The 9,952-nt window shown below is 40.2% G+C and overlaps 1 protein-coding gene across 2 annotated transcripts in view; it reads left to right on the top strand.

The window, feature by feature from the left end:
• The first annotated feature begins 2,922 nt into the window (after positions 1–2,922).
• Positions 2,923–9,952, top strand: part of FGGY (FGGY carbohydrate kinase domain containing) — a 400,554-nt gene continuing 393,524 nt past the window's right edge. The window contains exon 1 of one of the 2 annotated variants that reach the window (XM_080800002.1): positions 2,923–3,000. The gene's annotated coding sequence lies outside the window, so the exon portion shown is untranslated. The remainder of the gene's footprint in view (positions 3,001–9,952) is intronic. The other variant, XM_080800001.1, reaches the window with a different exon arrangement.

Raw genomic sequence — 9,952 nt, 5'->3', positions numbered from 1 at the left:
AGGGAGCCCCAGGTCTCCTGTGTGTGTCCTGGTGCTCTACATAAGTGTTCCTGAGCAGGAAGGAAATTACAGAAACTTCTAGTTCAGCTGGTTCCAGGGTTTCACAACCCATTTCCTTCTGTCTTGGTTAAATCCGTGGTGCTGCTTTTTCCATTGTGACTTGTGAATTGCCTAGTGCACAATGACTCTGCATGATCCTCACGCTGCCCAGCAATAACTCGGAGGGGTGTCTAGACTTTCCAATAATTAAGTCTTCTGATCTAATGCAATGCAATAACCCCTTATGTAGAGTTGGAGAGGAGGAAAGGGGATATAAATAGATGCACTAATAATTACTAGGCATTTGATACATTCTATGAATTCCATGATAAGAATAAGGACCGGGAACTGAAGGATACAGAAGAGGATATATGGTTATGTCTGAGATGAGGAAATATACACAGTTGGCTAATATTTACAGCTTTTGAAATATGATCATGCATATCATCTCATCTTAGCCTCACTGCAGCCATGGAAAAGGGGGATGGATGGATAGCATTTGTATTGTTACTTCTTCTTCATACACAGGGAAACTGAGGCAATTAGGGGTGGTGCAGGATATAGATTTGGTTTCACTGGCAGATATAAACTCACTGCCCAGTCTCATGACTCTCAATTTAGGGATCTTCTGTCATGCACCACCCTTTACATTGGTCAACAGTGTGGGGGTGTCTGTGATGTCACAATCCCCCACCTTCTGGAATGTAGTTCTAATGCATTTTTGTGATGAAACATCAATATCAAAAAAATCAGGGGCCACATTACCCCTATGCCTGCTTTAGTAAATAAAGTTTTTCACACCCACACATTTACTATTATCTATGGCTGTTTTTGCAGGTAGAAGGTAGAGTTGAGTCGTTGAAACAGAAATGGTATGACTCACAATGTGTAAAATATTGACTATTTGGTCCCATATAGAAAAAGTTTGCCACCCCCTAGAATAAATGAATGGGATGGAAGTAGATAGAAAAAATGGACTCATTCATTCATAATAGGCAGTGGGTCATAACTGAAGCCGAGAATGAGAATTGGTCTCAGAATTGCACCTCTGACACTTGACTGGACGACCTTGAACAAGGTATTTATACTCTCTGGGCATCTATCACCTTACAGACTTGCTGTAGGATTTGCACCAGGTAAGGTGTATGTATCAGTCACGATTATGTTTGGCCCCATGTGACAGAAGGTCCTGCATAAGACAGCAGTGTCTTTCTTTCACATGAAAGTGAGCAGTGTGTGTTGGTCTGGTGGGGCATGGTGTCAGCAACCCCAGCCTTCCCACCCTGTTGCTTTGCTGAGCGTGGCTTTTATTCCCAAGGTTCTCTGATGGGTCAAAATAGCTACTGGAGCTCTAGCCACAGTGCTATTATTGCTATTACTACTAATGATAGTTTGATGACAACAGGAAACAAACCAAAAGTCAAATAGAAAAAGCCCAGAAACAGAGACATACATAGTCTAGACAGCAAATCCACATTAATTCAAGTCTAGCCAAAATAAGACCCCCTGCCATAGCTCATGAGGCAACAAGTATGTTTTGCATGTTCTATTCCTGGGGTGCACTGAGGAAGATCTAGAAACCATGTGTTCTGTGTATTCAGCATCTAACACCTTAAAAAGTATTTCCATAACTATTGCTTTATTTGCTCTTCATAGTTCTCTCAAAAGGTTAAGATAAACAGGTCTTAATATTATTATTCCTATTGTATACTATAATTCTACCAGGTGGTAAGTAATCAGATCCCAGATCCCAGATCCCTCCTTTCATCCCGAAGAGTCCATAGTTAGATCTTTGGATATTTGTTGGAAATGAAAGGGGAGCAGTACTGGTGTAGAAGAAAGAAAACGACCCCAAAACAGGACGCCGAGCAGATATAGCTAATGATAGGGCCTCACCCTCACTGAGTTAGTATCCTTACCTATATGATGAAGATAAGAGCATCTATTGATTTTGGGGGTTGTTATGAGGACAGCAGATAATGACTCTAATGCACATGGTAAATAGGCCAGTTCAGTGAAATCACTGCTATTACCTGGGCTTACCTCTTCTTATATCTGCTGTATCCTTGAAAACTCCCTTCCCTTTACCGGGCCTCAGTTTACTTTTCTAGGAAAGCAAAGGGTTTGGATCCAGGGACTTGCTAAACTATTTTCCAAATCTCCAGCCCCATCAGCCTGGGAACCTGCCTTTTCAAGGGAAACAGCTTAGATTGGAGCCCAGGTTGGAATTCTTCCTCTGGTTCCCTAGTAACTCGCTGTGTGTTTCAGAACAAGCTAAAAACGTTTCTGACTCTTTGCATCTGTAGATAGGGACAGATCCTACCTAATTTATAGGAAAGGCAAGCATCGTGAGTATTAAATGAGGTGGATGTGCTCAGGGCCCACAGATTGTAACATGGGCAAAGGCAGGACCTATCTGCTTTGTACATTTGAAGACTGTGATCGCACTTCAGAGGGGCTGGCCACAGGATTAGATGGGTAAATTCATGTGAAGTATCAGAAACAAGACCTGGCCCAAAGTAAGCATTCAGTAAATATTATTTTTATTAATTACATCCGCCTAAACAGTCCTGGAGTTCAGCAAATGGTCGAGAAGTGGTCATAGGATACACACTCGACACTCACACACACACATATACACACGCGCGCAACTGAGGCTGCAGTTTGCGTGGGTCAGCTCGGTGCCTTTAAAAGTACTAGAGGTGGGAGGAGCCATGGCGGGACTGCAGTCCACGCTCCCAGCCGGCGGAGCCAGGCCGGGGGCGGGCACGCGGGCCAATCGCCGGAACGGTTCAAAGGGCCAATCAGGGCACGTTTTACAAGGGTCGCGCCCGGCGGGGCGGGGCCGGGGGCGGGGCACAGCCGCAATCGCCCGCGGGGACCGCCCAACCCCGCGCGGTGCAGCTCGGTGAGGCCACCTGCAGAGCCCCGCTAGCTAAAATGTAATTTCAGATTCGACAAGTAAGTGACCCTCCTCCCAGTCCCACGTGTGCAGCAGGGGCTTTTGCAGGCGCGCAGGCTCGTAGCGCCCACGTTCTCCAGCCCGAGAGCGCACCGGGCCCCAGCCTCCCTCCCCTTTCCCGCAGTCGCCGCCTCTTCCTGCTCGCCCTCCTCCTCCGGCCGCTAAAGTCTAGTGCCAGCCTAGCCTCGGCCCCCGAGACGAAGTAGAGTTCCCTGTGTCCTTTCCTGGGTGAGGCGTCCGGCCATCCACGGGAAGGGTCGGCCTTTACTGCATCCCCAGGGCTGCGTATGAGATGTCGGGAACTCGGGGTTCTCTGCCATCCCTGACCAGTTAACTCTGTTCGCTCCCCCTTTTCCTCACTCTTTCCTATCCCCCGGGCCCTTATTTTAGGATATTTTTCCCCAGGCAGTTTTGAACTTTTAATAAAAATCTGGCTACCTAAAGGATTTTTAAAGGCCAGTGCTGCTTGTAACTTCAAACGCTTTCAGCAGCTTGGGGTAATGTTTGAGGTGCATTTTAGTTTAGATGGTATAACGCCGTTTGGTTACAGTTATCCTGGGTGGGAAAGGCCTAGGCTTATCTTTCCCTTTTAATCCATTTCCCTTCTTTGAAGGGTTGACAAGATGCAAAAATTGTGAATTTCCCTAATCGTTGGCTATTCTCCATGAAAGCACTTCTCAAGTCTTAACTTACTTCCTCCCTAAATTAAAGGGTCAGTCATTACCAAGATATGGAAGGGCATTAGGTTAATTTTTTTAAAAATAGGAGATCTGGAGCGAGGAAGTGATTACACTTTTGAATTGCAAATTAGTAAGAAAGAAGGCACGTCTTCTCTAGGTTTGTGACTCTTACACAGATGGTACAGTTATGCTTTGTTTTGCTTGCGTTTCTCCTTTTTTAAATGATCCACCAAACGTATATCCTGATTTTTTTTTTTTTTTTTTAACTTTTTATGTTGCCGGCTGGGTCTTGCAGCCTTCTGGCTGCCTCCTGGTCTTCTGGGAGTCTCCTGTTAATGAGGCTCTCTGCCTGGCTCTTGGCCTGATGAGCACTGGCCTGGCTCTTGGTGGAATCAGCTGAGGAGGACCTGCTTGTGGGAGGCCCAGAGGACTGTTGGTTAAGGATGATGGGGGAACAGACCAGAGAGGGTGAGAAGGGCCTGGAGATTGATTTTGAGGGGAAGGGAGCTTGGGAGCCTCCCTTGCTGGATTTGGAAATCAAAACATGTGTATTGGGAAAAGGGAATAACCCCGAGGGTGGAGATCTGTGTCTTTCTGGATGAAATTAAGAAGTTTACTGGGAGGAGACTGGGCCTTCTTCCAGGCTGTGTTAATTTTTGCTGTGGGCCTTGTCTTTTCCTGGAATCTGGTTCCGTTTCCCTAACCTTTCACTTAGTTCAAATCACAGTCAATTACCAGCTGGTTTTGAAAACAGTTTGAGGTAATGAATCTTGCCCAGCCAGAGTGGGGACCCCTGGCCTCCTGCCAGGGGATTTGAAATAATCATTTTTACCAGCATGTACCACAATCATCTAACCTCCCCTGCTCATCTCTTTATAAGAAGAAATACAGAGTCAACCCAGGTAGTGATGTAAGGGGTCATCCAAACCCGTTCATTCATTCATTCATTTGTTCACTAATCTTGTGCTATGTATTCTGAGCCTGGTACTGTGGTAGGCTCTGGGAAAGGAAAGATGAGCAAGACTTGGTCTCTACTTTTAGTCTTTTCACTCAGTCTGCTTCTGTCGAATCTGATGAGGGAGATTATACCATACCAAGATGAGTGCCAGCTGCAAGGTATGCGGGAAATCCTCAGGACCTGGGAGAAATGCAAATGGCCCAGTGTGGGGTTTTGTGGAAAACCTCCCTGGGGGAGATAATGCTGTGAGCAGAATTTCAAAGCCTCAGTTTGAGCAGGCTGGGAAATGACAAAAGGGAAGGGGATTATTTGACTTGGGAACAGCATGTGCAAAACTCTACAACCTAGCCCATTGTTGACTAGTGTGGCTGAATAGGTTAGGATGAGATGGGAAATCACCAGAAAGAAGGCTGGGGAAAGTGTAAAGGCCAGATCTGGGAGGGTCAGGTGAGGCACAGAAAGGGAGTTTGAGCATCAGGAGCAATCAGGAGCTGTCTGAAGTGACATAGATTTGTGTTTTAGAAAGTTAATTCTGGCTGTAGGGTGGAAAGGGAATTGGAGAGGTGCAGACTGGAAAGAGACTTTTATAATACAGATGAGAGATGGGTTAGGGTAATAGTTCTGGGACTGGACAGAGAGAGAGAGATGAGAATACCACTGACCCTAGAACACGGGCTTGAATACAGGTCTACTTCGTGGATGTTTTTTACAGTAGATATATTTACTCTTCCTTAGGATTTTCACAACATTTTCTTTTCTCAAACTAACTTTATGATTAGATTATAGTATATTATACGTATAACATACAAAATATGTGTTAATCGACTGCTCATGTTTTGGATAAGGTTTCTCATCAAAAGTAGGCTATTAGAAAGTTAAGTTTTTGGGGGGTCAAAAGTTATATACAGATTTTTGACATTGCAGGAGGTCATTGCCTCTAGCCCCTGTATGGTTCAAAGGTTGGCTGTGGAATGGTTAGGAATTAACTACTGATTGCAGGTACGGGGTGGAGAAAGAATGTAGCAGTTACCCTGCCATCCGGGAAAAGGCATTCCCAGCTGGGGCTTTTTTCAACAGTTTTATTGAGGTGTGCTTGACATACAGTAAACTGTATATATTTGAAGTGTCTAATACGAGATGTTTTGACATATGTAGGTATCTGTGAAACCATCATCACAATTAAGATAAAGAACACTTTTAATACCCATACAGATTTCTCATGCTCCTTTGTAATCCCTCCCTCCCTGGTTATTTCACACCTGCTACCCCTCAGGAGCAGTGATCTGCTTTTTGCCACTAGAGATTATTTAATACTTTAGGCGTCATATCTGTGGCATCATACAATATATATCTCTTTTTGTGTGGTGGCTTTTCATCTTAGGACCCCATGGTGAGTGTGCACACAGAGTTCATTCCTTTTATACATTGTATGGCTATATCGTAGTTTATTTACCTGTTGATGTGTTTTTGGATTATTTGCTGCTTTTTGGCTATCAGTAAAGCTGCCATGACAGTTCATATACATGTCTTTGTTTGGACAGGTGCTTTCATTTCTCTTGGTTAAATACCTACAAGTGGAATGGCTAGTTCATATGGTAGGTATATGTTTAACTTTTTAAGAAACTGTATTTCTAAGTCTTTTTTTCTTTTAAGATTTTATTTATTTATTTGACAGACAGAGATCACCAGTAGGCAGAGAGGCAGGCATTGAGAGAGGGGAAGCAGGCTCCCCACTGAGCAGAGAACCTGATGCGGGGCTCAATTCTAGGACCCCAAGATCATGACCCAAGCTGAAGGCAGAGGCTTAACCCACTGAGCCACCCACTTAGCCACCCCTAAGAAAGCCACCCCTAAGAAACTGTATTTCTAAAGTGATGTGCCATTTTAATTCCCCTCAGTGGTGTATGAAACTTCTGATTACTCCAGTACCTGGTGTGGTCCCTTTTTTAAATTTTAGCCATTCTAATAACGTGGAGTCCTCTTTTCAGGGGTTTTAATGTACATTCTCCTAATGACTGATATTTTCAAGCTTCTTGTCATGTGCTTACTTGCCCATATATATTTCACATAATTTCTTGGGTAAGGTATTTGTGAAATCTTTTGTCCATTTGTTAAAAAAAAAAAAAAGGCTCTTTGTTTTTCTTACTAAGTTTTGAGAGCTTTTGTATGTACTCATTACAAGTTCTTTATCTCACCTGTAATTTGCAAATATTTTCTTCGATGTTGTGGCTTGGCTTTTCATTTTCTTAACGGTATCTTTTCACAAGCAGAGTCCTCAATTTTGGTGAAGCCTAATTTGTTAGTTTGTAATTTTGATGATGTCTGTTTTATCAATTTATTCTTTCATGGATCACGGTTTTGGTAATTGTGTCTAAGAAGTCATGACTAGCCTGAGCTCTCAGATATTTTCTTCTGTTTTTTTAAGAAGCTTCATTGTTTTTGTTTTACATTAAATCCACAATCCATTTTGAGTTATTTTAAGTTAATCCATAACACCAGATATGCAACAAAGTTAATTTTTTCCCATATGTCATTATTCCAGCACCATTTGCTGAAAAGCCTATCCTTTCTTCATTGAATTGCCTTTGTGCCTTTGGCTAAAATCAATTGACTACGCGTACATATGGGCCCATTTCTGAATGTTTTATTTTGTTGTAGTGATCTTTTCATCTATTTTAATCCCAGTATCATAATCTTGATGACTGTAGCTTTGTAAAACGTAGTGAAGTCAGGTAGAATAGATCCTTCATCTTCAAATGTTGTTTGGTGATTCTAAGTCCATTACATTTCCATATTAATTTCACAAGTCATTTTGTCAATTTAAGAAAAACGGCCCATTTAGATTTTAATTGGAATTTCAGCGAATCTATACCTTAATTTGGGGGCAAATTGACATCTTAAAGATTGAGTGTTCTGATGCATGGACAGTATATCTGTTTATTTACTTAGGTCTTAATTTTTCTCAGCAATGTCTTGTAGCTTTCATTAGCTAGGTCTTGCACATCTTTGTCAGATTATCTGTAGGTATTTCATATTTCCTGATGCCATTGTAAATGTAATTATCTTTTAAAATTTAACTTCCAGTTTGTGGCTATATGTGTATTGATCACATATCTTGCAGTCTTGCTCAACTACTTGTCAGCTCTAAGAGCTTTTTACAGATGCCGTCAGATTTTCTATGTAGGTGATCATGTTATTTGTAAATAAATAACAGTTTATGTCTTCCTTTCAGTGTGGATGCCTCCTATTTCATTTTCTTGATATAGAGCACTGGCTAGAACCACTACTCTTGCAAGGAAGTGATGAGGGCAGACACCTTGTCTTGTTTTTGATCTTAGGGAGAAACATTTTTTTCATCATTAACTAAGGTGTATGGTATTAGTTGAACATATTTTGTGGATGTCTTTTAGGAAGGTTTAGGAAGTTCCTGTCTATTCCTTCTTTGCTGAGACATTGTATTTTTTTTTTTTTTAATGAAGAATAAATGTTGTATATTGTTGGTTGCTTTTTTTCTTCTCTTTTTTTTTCTTTTGAAGATTTTATTTATTTATTTGACACAGAGAGAAAGAGGTCAAAAGTAGGCAGAGAGGCAGGCAGAGGGAGAGAGGGGGAAGCAGGCTCCCTGCCGAGCAGGGAGCCCAAAGCTGGTCTCAATCTCAGGACCCTGGGATCATGACCCAAGCCGAAGGCAGAGGTTTAACCCACTGAGCCACCCAGGTGCCCCAGTTGGTTTTTTTTTTTCTGTTAAGATCTTTTTAACCTCAATATGGTGAGTTACGTTCTTTGATTATTTATTTATTTATTTATTTTCTTATTTATTTTCAAACGTAAAACGTATTCCTGAGATAAATCCCACTTGGTCAGGACCTTTTATCCTTTTTATGTTTAGTTGGCTTCTGTTTGCTAAAATTTTAAGAATTTCTGCATCTGTGTTAATGGTGAATATTGACATAGTTTTCTTTCTTTGTATTGTCTTTTAAGTTTTGTTATCAAGATAATTCTGGCCTCATAAAATAAGTTGGAAAATGTTTCCTCCAACTCAATTTTTTGGAAGAGTTTATATAGAATTGGTATATTTCTTGCTTAAATGTTTGATGGAATTCACCTATGAAGCCATCTAGGCAAGGAGTTAGTTTGTTTATTTTTTTGTGGAGAAGAGGGAGTATTCAGTTGATTTAATAATATAAGACTACTGATAATCATCTTTTTCTTCTTGAGTGAGGTTTGATAGTTTCTGTATTTTATGGAATTTGTACATATCTAAATTGCTCATGATAATCCTTCATTAGCATTTTAATATCTATAGAATCTGTTGTGATTTCATCTCCCTTATTCCTAATGTTGTTATCTTCTCTCTTTATTTTCCTGATCATTTTGTCCAGAAATTTATTAATTTTATTCTCAAAAAAATAGCTTTTGGTTTTATTTATCTTCTATATTCTTTTTTTTTTTTAACTTAATGATTTCTCTTCTGAAATTTATTATTTCCTTTCTTCTGCTAACTTTGAGTTCCTTTTACTCTGCTCTAATTTCTTAAGGTGGATAATTAAGATTATTTATTTGAAATGACTTTTCTAATAGGCATTTGATGCTATAAATTTATTGGTTCAGGTGCATCCTACGACTTTTGCTACATGTTTATTTTCATTCAGTTAAAATACTTTCTGTTTTTAAAATGTCTTCTTTGATCCATGTGTTAGGTAGAAGTGTGTTATTCAGTTTCCAAATATTTGAGGACTTTACACTCATCTTTTTATTATGATTTATAATTCTGTTGTGGTCACAGAAGGTACTTTGGTATGATTTGAATCCTTTTATCTTCTTGAGACTTGTTTTATGGCCCAGAATGTGGTGTGTCTTGGTAAATGTTTGATGTATACTTGAAAAGAATGTGTGTTCTGCTCTTGTTGGGTAGAGTGCTTTTTACATATCATTTATGTCAGCCATATTGACTATGGTATATTACATTGTAACTTGCTGATTTTGTGTTACTTATTGTATCAGTTATTGAGATAATAGTATTAGAATCTCTGAGGATAATTGTGGATATATGCATTTCTCTTTGCAGTTCTATCAGATTTTGCTTTATGTATTCTATGCACTGTTATTAGGTGTGTTAAGATTTAGGATTGTTGGGTTATCTTGGTGAATCATCCCCTTTATTATTTCTTAATTTCTGATAATATTCTTTGCTCTGAAATCTACTTAGTCATTATATATATATATATACATATATATATAATATTTTTGCTCTGAAATCTCCTTAGTATGATAATGATTAAGCTTTCTTTTGAATGCTGTTTAATGGCATAT

The sequence above is a fragment of the Martes martes genome, assembly GCF_963455335.1.
Source record: "Martes martes genome assembly, chromosome: 4".
Lineage (NCBI taxonomy): Eukaryota > Metazoa > Chordata > Mammalia > Carnivora > Mustelidae > Martes > Martes martes.
Note: the sequence above shows the minus strand (reverse complement) of the source record. Positions and strands in the feature narration are given on the sequence as shown.